Genomic DNA, 15,441 nt, shown 5'->3' with positions numbered 1-15,441 from the left:
CCCCCTGGCTGTCTACCACATACACATGCCCTAGTGCAACAGCAGAGGTGGATTGAGGGTCAGTCAAAGAACACACATTATCCCTCCCCATCTTCAGCTCACTAACCATCACATTTGAGAAGAACCAAAAAGGAGACCTCAGAAATTTCACKCAAAAAAATGTAAACCAACCACATAGTCTTTCCTAATCTAAAACAGAGCAGCACATTTCACAGTACCAAATCCAACCCCATCTCATTCTACAGCCCATCATCGCCATCACCATGGTGATGTGTACATTGATATTACATCTACCCTCCTCTGCAGAAGCAAATCAGAGGCTGAATGCCAGGTTGTTAGAATGCATGTGCAGATTTAGCCATGACATTTAAGACAAATTATTTTCAGATTTTACTCTATTATTCATTGGAGCGTAGCGGTGGAAAGGAAGTTAAACTACAAAGCGTACTTCTCCCATAGAATAATATCCCATGTCTTGACAGGATGGGTGGGTAGCTCTTTACATTAACAATTAAGGGGTTTTAATCCATTTGAACCCCAGGAAAGACAGTGAGAGGGCTATCAGAATAATTAACACTACTATTATTACCAATATTTCATCATTTGACATTGATATGCCCAGAGAAAACCAATAGGAAGAACACACCTGGTAAGAGAGAGGKTACATGTGTGAGAAAGCATTGTAAAATGTGCATTGTCCTCCACCCATCTCCAGCCCTCATGTTGGAGCTGTGATGGCTGCACTGAAATAGTGAGTCACAGCAGAAATTGAGGCAGGGAAGGGAACAGCGGTGTGTTTCTGTGGAGCAGCTCACTGCATAAGCAGCCTCACGCACTTAAGATTCTGAGACGAACAGGGCTGCAGGAGCCTTGGCTGGTGCACTGACACGGTCTTCCAATGCAGAGAGAGAGATACAGAAAGAGTGGTGAGTAAAAACGGAATAGAACACGGAGGAGATGTAATAGAGGACGAGCCCTGAAGGATAAAGGAGTCAGCAGGCTTCAAGTCGGCTGGAGCATAGCCAAACTGTGCTTGCATTCTCCCTTAAAAAGACCTTCAATAGAAAAACAAGAAAAAAGCGTCAATAGTACTGTTTGTCCAGATTGAGACGCCGTAGCCACAATAATTCTGACTATTTTGAGGAATTAATRTAACATAACTCAAGAAATTCGGTCATTAATTGAAGTTTTTGCCAAGGAGATCTTAGTCGCACAAATTTTCATCTGACTAGGATGTTTGGTGCAGTATTTCTCAAGTTAAAACATTTGCATGAGGACGAGTTGTCTCTCGTTGAATGACAACACGCACTTCGTTAAAGACTCCCTACAGACTTCGGTTTCCCTCGAGAGAAGAATATGTGCACAAAAATCCGAAAACCTTACCGAAGTCCAAAACAAACAAAAACATTAAAATGTCATCGTAATATACAGTTGAAGTCAGAGGTTTACATACACTTAGGTTGGAGTCATTAAAACTAATTTTTCAATTACTCCACAAATTTCTTGTTAACAAACTATAGTTTTGGCAAGTCGGTTAGGACATCTACTTTGTGCATGACAAGTAATTTTTCCAACAATTGTTTACAGACAGATTATTTCACTTATTATTAACTGTATCACAATTCCAGTGGGTCAGAAGTTTACATATACTAAGTTGACTGTGCCTTTAAACAGCTTGGAAAATGATGTCATGGCTTTAGAAGCTTCTGATAGGCTAATTGGCATCATTTGAGTCAATTGGAGGTGTACCTGTGGATGTATTTCAAGGCCTACCTTCAAACTCAGTGCCTGTCTGCTTGACATCATGGGAAAATCAAAGAAATCAGCCAAGACCTCAGGAAAAAAATGTAGACCCCCACAAGTCTGGTTCATCCTTGGGAGCAATTTCCAAATGCCTGAAGGTACCACGTTCATCTGTACAAACAATAGCACGCAAGTATAAACACCACGAGACTACACAGCAGTCATACCGCTCAGGGAGGAGATGCCTTGTCTCCTAGAGAGATGAACATACCTTGGTGCGAAAACTGCAAATCAATCCCAGAACAACAGCAAAGGACCTTGTGAAGATGTTGGAGGAAACGGGTACAAAAGTATCTATATCCACAGTAAAACAAGTCCTATATTGACATAACCTCTCTTTGTTTACAATGGTGCTAACTCAGATAATAGCATCGTTTGCGTTCGCCGAAAATCCTGAAGAATTCTGACATGTTGGCCGGATTCACAACCAGTGTAGCTTTAATTTGGTATCGTTCATGTGTGATTTAATGAAAGRTTGATATTTATAGTAATTTATTTGAATATGGCGCTCTGCATTTTCTCTGGCTTTTGGCCAAGTGAGACAGTAGCGTCCCGCCTAAACTCAAGATTTTTGGATATAAATATGAACTTTACCGAACAAAACATACATGTATTGTGTAACATGAAGTCCTATGAGTGTCATCTGATGAAGATCAAAGGTTAGTGATTAACTTTCTCTATTTCTGCTTTTTGTTACTCCTCTCTTTGGCTGGAAAAATTGCTGTGTTTTTCTGTGGCTATGTACTGACCTAACATAATCGTTTGGTGTGCTTTCGCCGTAAATCCTTTTTGAAATCAGACATGCTGGCTGGATTCACAACAAGTGTAGCTTTAATTTGGTGTCTTTCATGTGTGACTTCATGAAAGTTGTATTTTTATAGTAATTTATTTGAATTTGGCGCTCTGCATTTTTACTGGCTTTTGGCCAAGTGGGAACGTTAGCTTCCCACATATCCCAGAGAAGTTAAAATGTATTTGGCGAAGGTGCATGTAAACTTCCGACTTCAACTGTYTGCAAACTCTTCTGAACTGTATCGGCTGGGAAGCATGCGGGCGCCTTAAGAGTGACATTAAGATGAGAAAGGAAAGTGACGAGAGGGAAACTGTGACAAGCTTCTCAGAAACCCATAAGATGGCCTCGGTATGATAGGTTATAATAGCAGCAATCAAAGACTCCCTTCACCCAAGTATACAGGAACTGAGGTGGCCAATTACCCTAAACAGACACCAAAGTATATAAAAAATTGGGGGGGAAAGATTATTCCTCAAAGTCGAAGATTTCATTTTCTCACTGATGTAAGATCTGCTGCTAGAGAGCCGACCTGACCGTTTCAAGGACCATTTTGTTTGCCATTTCCTGTTCCCATGGCAGCAAAGGCAGAGGGGTTTCAATGATGGCCGAGTGAATCTGAAGATGGGAGGGAGGTGCAGGCAGCAGCACATGGCACATCATCCCCATACYGCCACCCTAAAAAAAAATCTGCATTATGACTGCCCATAGCCATCCACCCACTCACCAGCTCTCTCTCAGCCAGGCAGCCAGACACAACTAATTCATCTAATCTGCTGCTACACCAGCTGACTTACAGGACGTGGATATAATAGCTGTGGTGCAGAAACCAATGACTGTTATGGTTGTTTAAGCACAGTCAACACTCTTCTCCCTCATCAAGGCAGTATGGGTCGTGTGGTAATGTGCTCTGAAGGGGTTTTTCATTCCCATAGCTTTGAGAGGCACGCCGTCTCTGCCGGCGGTCTCACTGTAACGGAGCTGACCACCATGGCTATGGTGCTAGCTGTGGGTGTCAGGTGTTTGTGTGGTGTGGGGGGGGGCATTTCAGAGGATCTCGGTCCTCTGTGTCACTTCCAATCCTCTCCCATCAGCCAGGAGCCAAACTACCAGCCACAACCCCCACCCTCCCTCCAACAGGCACGGTCCCTGTGATTTCTCATTTTCTCCCTCATCGGAAACCTGTCTGCCCAGGAGAAGTGGGATATGCATGAATAAAGGCTGGGCAGAAATTACTGCCAAATCACAGAGGGGATGGGGACCATTGTGTGGCAGTATGCGTGTACATGCTTGTGTGTGTGTGGTGTGTGTGTGTGTTGTGTGTGTGTGTGTGGGGTGGGTGTGTGTGTGTGTGTGTGTGTGTGTGTGTGTGTGGTCACTACTGAAGGGTCTATTCAGTTCCGCTTCCCAAGTACCACCTGGAAGATGAAGCATTGAAAACATCAGATTGCAGCTACAGCCAACCACACAGCTGGGCTGTGTTCCTGTACGCAACCAGCCTTAACAGGGCTCAGAATAACACTATGAAGTGTTACCACACAAACACTCATTCACACACACAATCACATTCTAACAGGCAGGGGCCACGCTTAAAAGGCCGTGGTGGTCACTCTCACTTCCCCACTAGAGCACTGATGGTGCTGGGCATGGGGCCTGGTGCCTGGTTGTGGGACAGATGCATCAACTTCCTGTTCTCACAGGCAGGGCTGGCATGCAGCGCTGTCAAAACACCACAGCTAGGCTTGATGGGCTGTCAGTAGAGAACGCAATAACCCTGCTTAACAACCCTCTCCAATATCATTCTGTGCTCATACCGCCTATCTCTCTTAAGGGCACACACATATTCAGATTACTACACGTTCACGCTTGAATCGTATGTCAACATAATGTTCCTTTTTTAGATTAGAGGGAAATCAATTGTGACATCCCAAAAAGACAGGAAGAGCAGCATGTCAACTGCCGAAAAGGGYGGGAAAACGCTTTAGCCAATATAGAATATTTTTAATGTTGCAGTGGATCTGTCTTTTTAAGTGGTAAGAATCAGTATCACTCTGCAGTGTCAAATGAAAAGCGAAGAGCTCACAGCAGATAGCAGGCTGAGGCCTGAAGAGTAATAGATTGTGAAGAAATGGCCTAAGTCCATATGTCATCAGCAGCACCATGACCCCTTCTTCTAAACATTCCACTGCCAGGAAACACACACACACACACACACTACACGGCTGCAGCATCCCAACGAGGCTGGGGCATGTGTTTGCTAAAGAAATGCTTAAAAGCGCACACTACAGAGGCTTTGATSACCCAGATGAAGAGACTGATGTCTCTCCACCTCACATTCGAGGTGACGCATACCTGGCATTCTCTCACTGAAGTAGAAGTGAACTTTCACAGCCTTTCACTCATTATAGAGCATTTACATGGTGCAGAGACACTGTAGGAAACCTATGACTTGGCATACCAAGCTTTGCAGAAACCGTGGGGAGGGAAAATGCTTGTACCGCATAGCCCCTCCCCCAAACACAGACACGCTAGTGTGTGTGTGTGTGTGTGTGTCACAGTGATTTACTCAATGAAGGAAACGAGGCAAACAGTTAGCTCCAACGCCCTTCACTTCCGGTGAACAGCGCTTCCTGAAGAACTCGAGCTATGCATAGGTAAAGTGCCTTTCCAACTGTGTGAGGGAGTATAGAAGCACCTTAAGCAGAGACACTAGCTAGCTAGACCATCCTGAGCAGAAAATGTGTCTGTAGTGATGTGACTCACTACAGACACATTGTCTGGGGGGGGGGGGGGTTGCGCTAGGTAGCTTTAGTCGGCTGTACCTGCATCAAAAGTGCAGTATTTCACCCTATAGCTTGTTCTCAATCTTTTTTTAAATAGCCAACATGTTTTCAGAACTTATTTCCATGACTGATCAAAACTCATTTTCTCATTCGCTCTCATGTCTATGCAGCAGACATACACTACCGGTCAAAAGTTGTAGAACACCTACTCATTCAAGGGTTGTTTTTTGTTTTTAAATGTTTTACATTGTAAAATAATAATGAAGACATCAAAACTATGAAATAACACATGGGATCATGTAGTAACCAAAAAAGTGTGAAACAAATCTAAATATATTTTCTATTTGAGATCTTTCAAAGTAGCCACCCTTTGCCTTGACAGCTTTGCACACTTGGCATTCTCTCAACCAGCTTCATGAGATAGTCACCTGTAATGTATTTCAATTAACAGGTGTACCTTCTTGAAAGTTAATTGGTGGAATTTCTTTCCTTCTTAACGCGTTTGAGACAATCAGTTGTGTTGTGACAAGGTAGGGGGGTAAACAGAAGATTTGGTAGTTCATTAGAGTTACCAGCCTCAGAAATTGCAGCCCAAATAAATGCTTCACAGAGTTCAAGTAACAGACACATCTCAACATCAACTGTTCAGAGGAGACTGCGTGAAATCAGGCCTTCATGGTCGAATTGCTACAAAGAAACCACTACTAAAGGACACCGATAAGAAGAGACTTTCCTGGGACAAGAAACATGAAAAATTGACATTAGACCGGTGGGAATTTGTCCTTTGGTCTAGAGTCCAAATTGGAGATTTTTGGTTCCAACCGCCGTGTCTTTCTGAGACGCGGTGTTGGTGAACGGATGATCTCCGCATGTGTATTTCCCACCGTAAAGCATGGAGGAGGTGGTGTTATGGTGTGGGGGTGCTTTGCTGGTGACCCTGTTTGTAATTTATTTAGAATTCAAGGCACACTTAACCAGCATGGCTACCACAGCATTCTGCCGCAATAAGCCATCCCATCTGGTTTTGGCTTTGTGGGACTATCATTTGTTTTTCAACAGGACAATGACCCAACACACCTCCAGGCTGTGTAAAGGCTATTTGACCAAGAAGGAGAGTGATGGAGTGCTGCATCAGATGACCTGGCCTCCACAACCCCCCAACCTCAACCAAATTGAGATGGTTTGGGCTGAATCGGACAGCAGAGTGAAGGAAAAGCAGTATTCAAGTGCTCAGCATAAGTGGGAACTCCTTCAAGACCGTTAGAAAAGCATTCCAGGTMAAGCTGGTTGAGAGAATGCCAAGAGTGTGCAAAGCTATCATCAAGGCAAAGGGTGGCTATATGAAGAATCTCTAATATAAAATATGTTTTGATTTGTTTAACACTTTTTTGGTTACTACATGATTCCATAGTTTTGATGTCTTCACTATTAGTCCACATTGTAGAAAACAGTCAAAAGAAAAACACTTGAATGAGGTGTTCAAATCACAATAAAAATCCCAGAATCAAAATACATATAGAATCATGAGGATAGCAATATCTTATTGTGAGGTCCCTGGCAATTCCCAGCCCTCATTGTTTGTGTGGGTGTATGTATGGTTCAGGAGGGTGTATGTTTAGCTAGCTTGACTGTGCATGACTGTGCATGACATGGCCACACCTGGCTGTCCTGGGCCCAGCCAGGAATGCAGATAAGCATGACTGACTGACAGTAGAGAGGGGGAGCAYCAGGCCTCGACCCTGTGAAGTTTCTCAGTGGGTGGCTGGTCTGCGCTCTTACTGCACTTTCAAGRGCTCCAAAAATAACCCTGTTACGCACAATTGAATAAATAATTATGTGAAACATTCATAATAGAATAGCCTTAAATAAACAGCAATAGCCGTAAAAAAGATTTCAATGTGGGCCCTGCAACTGGAATGGTTCTCTAGAAGTGCACCGAAAGTGCCACCTGAAATTTCTGTTTTTCAATTTCACACCATCGGATTATCCAAGATTTTCCAAAATCTCCTGTGGTACGTTCAAAACAAGACATCATTCCAAGAAATTAGCATGGAATTTCAAAGCTAAGGCAAAGTACAGACATGTTAGGCTTTCTACATGGAAAAWAACACCTGTGCCATAATTGTAGGTGAAAAATAGCATTGGAAACAACCTCTTGCATACATAATTAGCAAGTAATAAATGTTTCTGTCCTACATACTCCAGCAAGATAAGGCTGGCGTGTTTCTATAAAAAAGCAACACCACCGAGTGAAGTCTGACACACGTAGGACAAATAATGAAAGCAGGCCTACATTTTGCAGTAGGAGCGTTAGTGTCCAAACACATGCATGACTAACATTCTTAAGTTTAAGTTTGGAACCACCAAGATGCTTCCTAGAGCTGACCGGTCTTGGTCAGGGAGGTGGCCAAGAACCCAATGGTCACTATGGCGATGGAAGAAGCTCGCTAAAGGACAACCATCTCTGCAGCACTCCACCAATCAGGCTTTTATGCTAGAGTGGCCAAACGGAAGCCACTCCTCAGTAAATAAGCACGACAGCCCGCTGGGAGTTTGCCAAGAGGGACCTAAAGGACTCTCAGACCATGAGAAACAAGATTCTCTGGTCTGATGAAACCAAGATTGAACTCTTTGACCTAAATGCCAAGCGTCAAATCTGGAGGAAACCAGGCACCGCTCATCATCTGGCACCGCTCATACCATCCCTACAGTGAAGCATGGTGGAGGCAGCTTCAGGCTGTGGGGACGTTTTTCAGTGGCAGGGACTGGGAGACGAGTCAGGATTGAGGCAAAGATGAACGGAGCAAAGTACAGAGATCCTTGATGAAAACATCCTCCAGAGCACTCAGGACATCAGACCGGGGCGAATGTTKAACTTCCAGGACCACGACCCTAAGCACGCACAAGACAATGCAGGAGTGGCTTCGGGACACGTCACTGAATGTCCCAGCCAGAGCCCGGACATCTCTGGAGTGACCTGATAATAGCTGTGCAGCGACGCTCCCCATTTAACATGACTGAGCTTGAGAGGATCTGCAGAGAAGAAATGGGAGAAACTCCCCAAATACAGGTGTGCCAAGCTTGTAGTATCACACCCAAGAAGACTCGAGGCTGTAATCACTGCCAAAGGTGCTTCAACAAAGTACTGAGTAAAGGGTCTGAAAGCTTAAATTGAATATATATGCAAAAATTTCTACAAACCTGTTTTTGCTTTGTCATTATGGGGTATTGTGTGTAGATTGATGAGGAAAAGTTTTTTTTAATCAATTTTAGAATAAGGCTGTAATGTAACAAAATGTGGAAAAGGTCAAGGGGTCTGAATACTTTCCGAATGCACTGTATGAGAAACTTTAGGAAAAACAGGTGTATCAACAAGCACCTCAGCCAGCAGGTGTTGACTATCTATAAGACTCAAACACCACTAACAGGTTTGAAGGGCAGTTGGCTTGGCTGCAAGAGGAAACKGTATTTGGGTGCAAAACAAACTGAAGCATGCTTTAACCTTAGTAGGAAATATGCAAGGCAATCTCAACAGTCAGGTGAAGGTGCCCACGGGGCAAGTAGGACAAACATAAACCTGTCCAAACCAACAGCTCAGCACATGTAGAAAAACACCAACCCAACACAAATCACAGGCAAACCCACCCCCCACCAGACAGAGCCTCTAAATCATCAGTGTTACAGTTCACAAAAGGAGCTCAAAGCAATCCTGGAAAGCTAGCTATATGAACCTAGTCATATGACACACTGGCCTCATTTGTCTGAAACACAGTTGTCTATCAAACCCTAATGAGTAACAGAAAGTTCCTGTGTGCAGGCTTAGGTTTAACATCCAAGATCACAGTGTGGCACCCATTAGAACTGGGAAGGACTGAATACAATGCATAATAACAACCAGAGTATAGGCTAGTGGAAACAAGCCAGGAAATATGGTGMAAACAATGTGATGAAAGAATCATACCAAATGTGTAGTTAAAATACATTGGCAGTGTGCAAAGCACAAAAGCAAACAAAAACTTCAGCTGCTAATTGTTGTACAGAGAATGACCAACAAACAAACTCCACAAGTCAAAGCTTGGTTGTATATATGTTTTTTGTTATAGCGGAGTGGTGAAAATGTCCTTGGTGGTCAAAGGAGGGTGCTTAGGGCCTTTGTGTGATGTATATGGCACCACGGCTGGTGAAAYCAAAGTGTCATAGCCCAGTGGTGGACGTCCTCTTTGGTCTTTGGTTAGGTCTGCTTTTCTGTCACGCACTGCCCCACGTCCCCCTCCCCCTTCCTGTCGCTGCATTTCAATGTAAATGGACCYATTGAATGGCTGCAGCTGCCCCATCAAAAGGACAGCAGAGCTGAAGGCCCCAGTGATTGAGATTCAGCCAGGCCACACTCCCCCACCCACCCCATTACCACAAGGACAGGGGAGATACAAGCCCACAACAACCCAGAGTAAACTCAGCTGGCTACTGCTCTAATTCTCTGGCACAACTCTAGCCAGTAGCTTAAACCCATTTCTAAAATGGCAGTCCTCCTCCCAAGCATGTTTTTTTGTGATCGAGAGGCATTTCAAACGCTGGATAAAACCCTGATCACTTAGAACTTGAGCAGCTGAGAGGGAGAGGAAAAAAAGAGAGTATGAAACATTTAAGAGTGAGGAGGAGTGATTGAGACAAGGCAAGCGTTTCCATGTGAGCTGAGCTTGGTCTCTCTCCACCCAGACAGGACAGAGCAGCAGAGGACACGTCAGAGCACTCCTCTTTCAGGGGCTCACAGGCAGCGACTGAAGAACTGGCCGGCCAGGCCAACTACCAAAGGACATTCTCAGTGCCACGTATGGATAATACATCACGCAGTGCTCAGCACTTCCGATCAAAACACCAACTGTTGTCTTCAGCTTTACACCCACCCCCAGCTCACATCTGCCCACGTTAGCAAAGCTGAAGCCTCCCCCACACTCGACACAGTACCAGCTCTCTCACACGCAAACAACTTATTGAACATAAAGTGCTAGACCTTTTGGGAGGAAATACACAAAAATACAACAGTATCCATCTGTAAACAAGGAAGTAAAAGCCCATCATTGAAGCGTTTGCTTCATGACAATGTTTGGGAAACAATAACAGTGTGCTTCTCACCTAAAAGCAATAACAAAATGTTCCACTTCAAGTGTGCCCTTATCAAAAGAACAAAAACAAAACTGTTAAAAGTTGTTTTAAAAATGCAGCAAACAAGAGGATGCGAGACCCGTTCCCTTTGATCTATAAGAGTCAGGGAAGAAATATTATCAAAAGTGCTGCAGTGGAAGATGTGAGTAAAACCTGTGACCAGGAGAGGATGCATCAGACACAGGACTATCCAAACTCCAAATGAGGCTTCCCTGTCCATGGAGCAGAGCAGGGAGAATGGGACACAGCCATGTTATCTTTTGCGCGTGTGTGTGTGTGGAGGGAGGGGAAGCAATTTCAAAGGGGTTTAAATGGCATTTGACGGTCCAGAGAGATTGCGCTAGTTGGGCGAAGGCTATAAAAGATTTACACTGCAAAGAAAAAAAGTGAACACAAGAGAAGCAGGAGTAGACATCCTTGTTTACTGAAAGACCAACACTCAGCACTGGGGGAGAGTTTGGTAGGAAGGAACCAGACCGTGTGAGGACTTTGAGCTGTATTCTCCCTGTGCCTACACACAATGTATTTTTCTTTCCCCAGTTCAACTAGAAAAAGTAGGTTACCTCAACAACACGCACCATACTGCTGCTTATGTCAGGCACAGTCATTACGGTGGACCCAGAATGTAGCATCAACAAAATGCAAAAGCGAATGCTAGRAGCATTCTATGGACACATAAGCTTCTGGAACACTGGCTGGCCAATGTGGAACACTGGCTATACCCTAATGCTGTCCACAGTACTGGTGGGGCCAGCTAAACGACTGGGTTTCTCATCAGCTCATAACACAAAACGTTCCTTCCCACATTCAAACATGTGGCRTGGAACCAGAGTAAACAAAAATAAAACAACATTGTGATTCAAGATCCAACACCTTGTCAGAGCTATGACTCAATCCAATGGAAACGGTTGCCTGGGTATAAARATTGTTAATCTTTAGGTGAGCAGTCTCTGAGCCCTGCATGCCACAGTAAGTGTGGGGGCAATGCAGCTACTGCACACTGACCTCAGGGCAAAAGCGTAYAGAGGATGTGGTGGGACGAACCACAGATAGTCGCAGTACTGATGTTATGCTGTGTCTTTCCTGCACTGCAGGTTTAGATAGTCGCACAGAGCAGCAACGTAAACACAGTAGAGGGCTGCAAGATGGAGGATGTACAGACTTGCGGAAGCCCTGCCACTCTCCTCTACACAAGACATAACATGCCAAACTGAGCAAGGCCGTCCAATCCAGACTGCCAGAGAGGCATTGTGAAGGGACACTCAATGTTCCCCACTGGGATTTATATTTCTGCCCTGTTATTAGCCTGCCCGGCAGTGCTGAAGGTGTTACGTTACACACTGTGTAGGCAGGAGAGGGCACAGAGGGACCATGTCAAATAGTGGCACTGCCATGACCACACATAGGCTAAAACTCAGGAGACTTGGGCCAGGACACAACAGGAACCACAGTCTCTGGACCTGAGTAAAAGAGGCTCACTTAGGCAGCTGAAGACAAGGCACACCGGATGGCACAGATTGGCTGCCTTGAACAGGAAATCCCAGCTCCCAACACAGCTCCTGACCTCACTGACCCAGGCAGGACACAATTTCCTGTCTCAGGCTTACACACTACAACAGGACACMGTGGTGAAAATCTCCATCTAGGCTATAAAGTTCTCCAAAACCTCACCCTAAAGCTGAAACTAACACTGGGAGTGTACCAAGCGTATACATGGCGTAATGTGTGTTGTACCAGGGTACTAGGGCTACTTATTGATTTAATACATCCAACAGAGKCAAGTTGTATTTACATCAAAAATGAAGAGGGAAGAAGTTGCAAAATAACTACAGAAACTAAGAGACATGAAATTGGCYCTTGCAACGTCTTGACAAAGGTGGTGGGGGATTACATGCATTGCTGCAATGAATTTCAACGTGAACGCCCAACAAGCTGAAGAGCTCAGAGTATCTCTGTAAGAAAATASAGCCAGCAGCTCCACTGCAGTGTTTTCAACAGAACTGATACTGCACCAAAACGTTATCAACCACAGTCTACTCCAAGTACAGTAGTCGTCTGTTAGGAATCTTGCCCTTCTTTTCATGCTCTCCCACAACCAGAAATCAAAGCCTTACTGTTATGACTTCTTGTTGACTTAATTTGCATACCATTCCACAGCCACTCAAATGATAGAGCCTGTCAAGCAATGGTATTGGGACTAATATATGAATTAATTAAAAAACACTGCATTACTTTGATGACAATCATAATGATATTCTTGTTAGGAAAGAGTAAATGACACATTTCACAGTAACTGTGTTAATACATTAGAAGTAAAAATAAATAAAAAATCGATTCAAATGACAAAAACTGGATCCATGGACCATGAGTCGACTAGGAAAACAAACACAAACACATTGCCAAATCGAGGAACAACTTTGGAGAAATCCAGCAACTTTGGAGAGCACTAACGTTAATTTATTATGAGGCAAGTCTTAGCTGATCTCACCACTGCATTACACATCAACATAACCAAATATTTCATCCCATCTCGGTGTATTTTTCCCAAAAAGAAATAAGCAGATGAGTTGTATGAAATAACGTCACTGGCAGTGATAGAACATCCCTTGAACACATGGCGTTATTCTTTTTATAAACAACAAAATAGATAAATCGCCTGAAGAGAAGTGTAGGCTATTACATGAATGGCACTGAAGCGTTTCAAATACATTTGAGAGTATATCCCAACTACCTATGCAACGAAATATCTAGCTATAACATCAACAGGATCTGTAGGTCAACAAACTACTCGCAGGCTAGTTGGCTAGTATGCCACGGGTTTCGCCTAGATTAAGCCCTTATTACTTGTCATCTTGCTAGTTAAACGCGTACTGTTACGCAGTTAGAATYCTGAACTGGGGGGAGGGGTGGGGGGTCAGCTAGCTTCATAACACATTTCTTCGACTCGAGCATGAAGCCATGTTATCTACTTAGCTAGACAGCTATGGCTAACGGTATAACTAGCTAGTATATTTAGTTCATTAACAAACACAGCTAGCTAGCCAACTAATGTTATTGCGTCTTACCTTCAACAGAATCTGAGTTACGTCGACAAGCTTATCCCTGATATTCCTGTCCGATGCTTGTTTTTCCCATTTGAGGCCCTCTGGTTCAGCAATCTGCCGTCCGTAGACATCCAAGAAATACTGCAAACATCTCAGTTGAAAATCAGACTACTTGAAGCTAACGTTAGCAAGCTAGGCTAGTTAGCTAGCTAATATTTCTAGGCTAGTGCTAACTAGCTTGCTAATTCCTGAACACCAACAATCGACACATACAGCTTAAAATCTTCTCGAAAACGTCCTTGTACAATTTTTATTTTGTGACCATGGTCTGAAATGAAGATTTGTATGCCCAGTAATCAAAACTGGAACCTTGAGAGGTCAATTTAAAGTAGCTAAAAACGATATTTTGTTTCGGCTTAATCTTCTTTAACTACCCCTTGCAAACTGTTTCCAGACGGCTTTGGCTTCGATATGGGGCTGAAGGAAAGAGAAAGATGCCAAATGAAACACTGATTGTGATTGGCTCTTGYATGTGGGCGGGTACTATTTGTGCACCGATGAAACTGGCGCCATTATGGATCAAATCAATGTCCTAAATCTACATTGACACAATAATCTGAAGGCGCGAACATGGTTGACCGAGTACTTCAGTTTCCATGTTTGGGGACCCATCTCCATTATACAGTTGGGAGAAAAGCAAAGGAAATGGAGTACGAAGGCTGGGTGCACTTGATTGACCTCGCCCAGCGTGATCGTTTTATTATTCACGTGAACAAACATATTATTGCATACTTAAATCTTATCATACTCCTCCTACTCATGATGTCAGTTGAACCATAGCACCTTTACAGATAACTAGCAGCCTAGTATGACCCAAATGTCCAGATCACAGGTAGGACAGGTCTGAATATCCTATTTCACTTCCAAAACACTTTTTCTCAGTGCAATCATCAATACATGATTTCAATGTCTCAATGTCATAACATTGTTGTTGTTGTTGATGATCTCTGCACACTTTGAAAGTCAGACGGGTTTGGGTTGTTTGGTAATGCATATCGATTGCACCGATTGAATAGCGGCCTCTGCTGGGCGGCAACATGACATGCACGGAAATGTAAGAAGAGCTATCATTGGTTAAGAGAAAAAATAAATATCCTGAATCTGTTTTCTCATTGGCTTATTTAAATGTTCGTCACGGTGATGGGGTGAGCCTTTATTTTGACTCTTTCAGAGCATAATTTGTTTTTAGGTCCTCTACAATATTAAAAGGACATACACGTTGTACTGCATGCTTTTAGGAGGTATTTTTGTTTTGTTTTTGTGACATACTTTGTAAACAACAGGTGTGGACTAAAAGTGAAATGCTTGCTTACTTACGGGCCCTTCCCAAAAATACAAAGAGAAAGAAAATAGAAAAAGAATAGTAAATAGTCATGTAAAACACATAATAATACAATTAATAATAGATACACAATAAGTTGATGTGCAGGGGTACGAGTTAATTGAGGTAGATATGTACATACAACTAGAAATAAAGTGACAGATAATAAACAATAGCAGCAGTGTATGTGATGAGTCAAAATACGTTTGTGCAAAAAGGGTAAATGCAGATAGTCTGGGTAGTTAACTATTTAACTAATCGGTACCGCTATTTGGTTAACAATTTAACTAATTGTTACCACTTACCGTGTGGTAGCAGAGAGAACCGTCTATGACTTGGGTGGCTGGAGTCTTTGACCATTTTTAGGGCCTTCCTCTGACACTGCATAGTATAGAGGTCCTGGATGACAGGGAGCTTGACTCCAGTGATGTACTGGGCCTCACGCACTACCCTCTGTAACACCTTGCGATCGGATGC

At 43.5% G+C, this 15,441-nt stretch overlaps 1 long non-coding RNA gene across 1 annotated transcript in view; it reads right to left on the bottom strand.

Moving 5' to 3' along the window:
* The window catches only part of LOC111969316 (uncharacterized), a 125,464-nt gene extending 111,418 nt beyond the window's left edge, over positions 1-14,046 (bottom strand). Inside the window, exon 1 of the long non-coding RNA XR_002877977.1 lies at positions 13,605-14,046. This is a non-coding gene — a long non-coding RNA (uncharacterized lncRNA). The remainder of the gene's footprint in view (positions 1-13,604) is intronic.
* Between the last annotated feature and the right edge of the window lie 1,395 nt (positions 14,047-15,441).

Source organism: Salvelinus sp. IW2-2015, linkage group LG10, assembly GCF_002910315.2.
Source record: "Salvelinus sp. IW2-2015 linkage group LG10, ASM291031v2, whole genome shotgun sequence".
Lineage (NCBI taxonomy): Eukaryota > Metazoa > Chordata > Actinopteri > Salmoniformes > Salmonidae > Salvelinus > Salvelinus sp. IW2-2015.
This window is presented reverse-complemented; position numbering and strand designations above follow the sequence as displayed.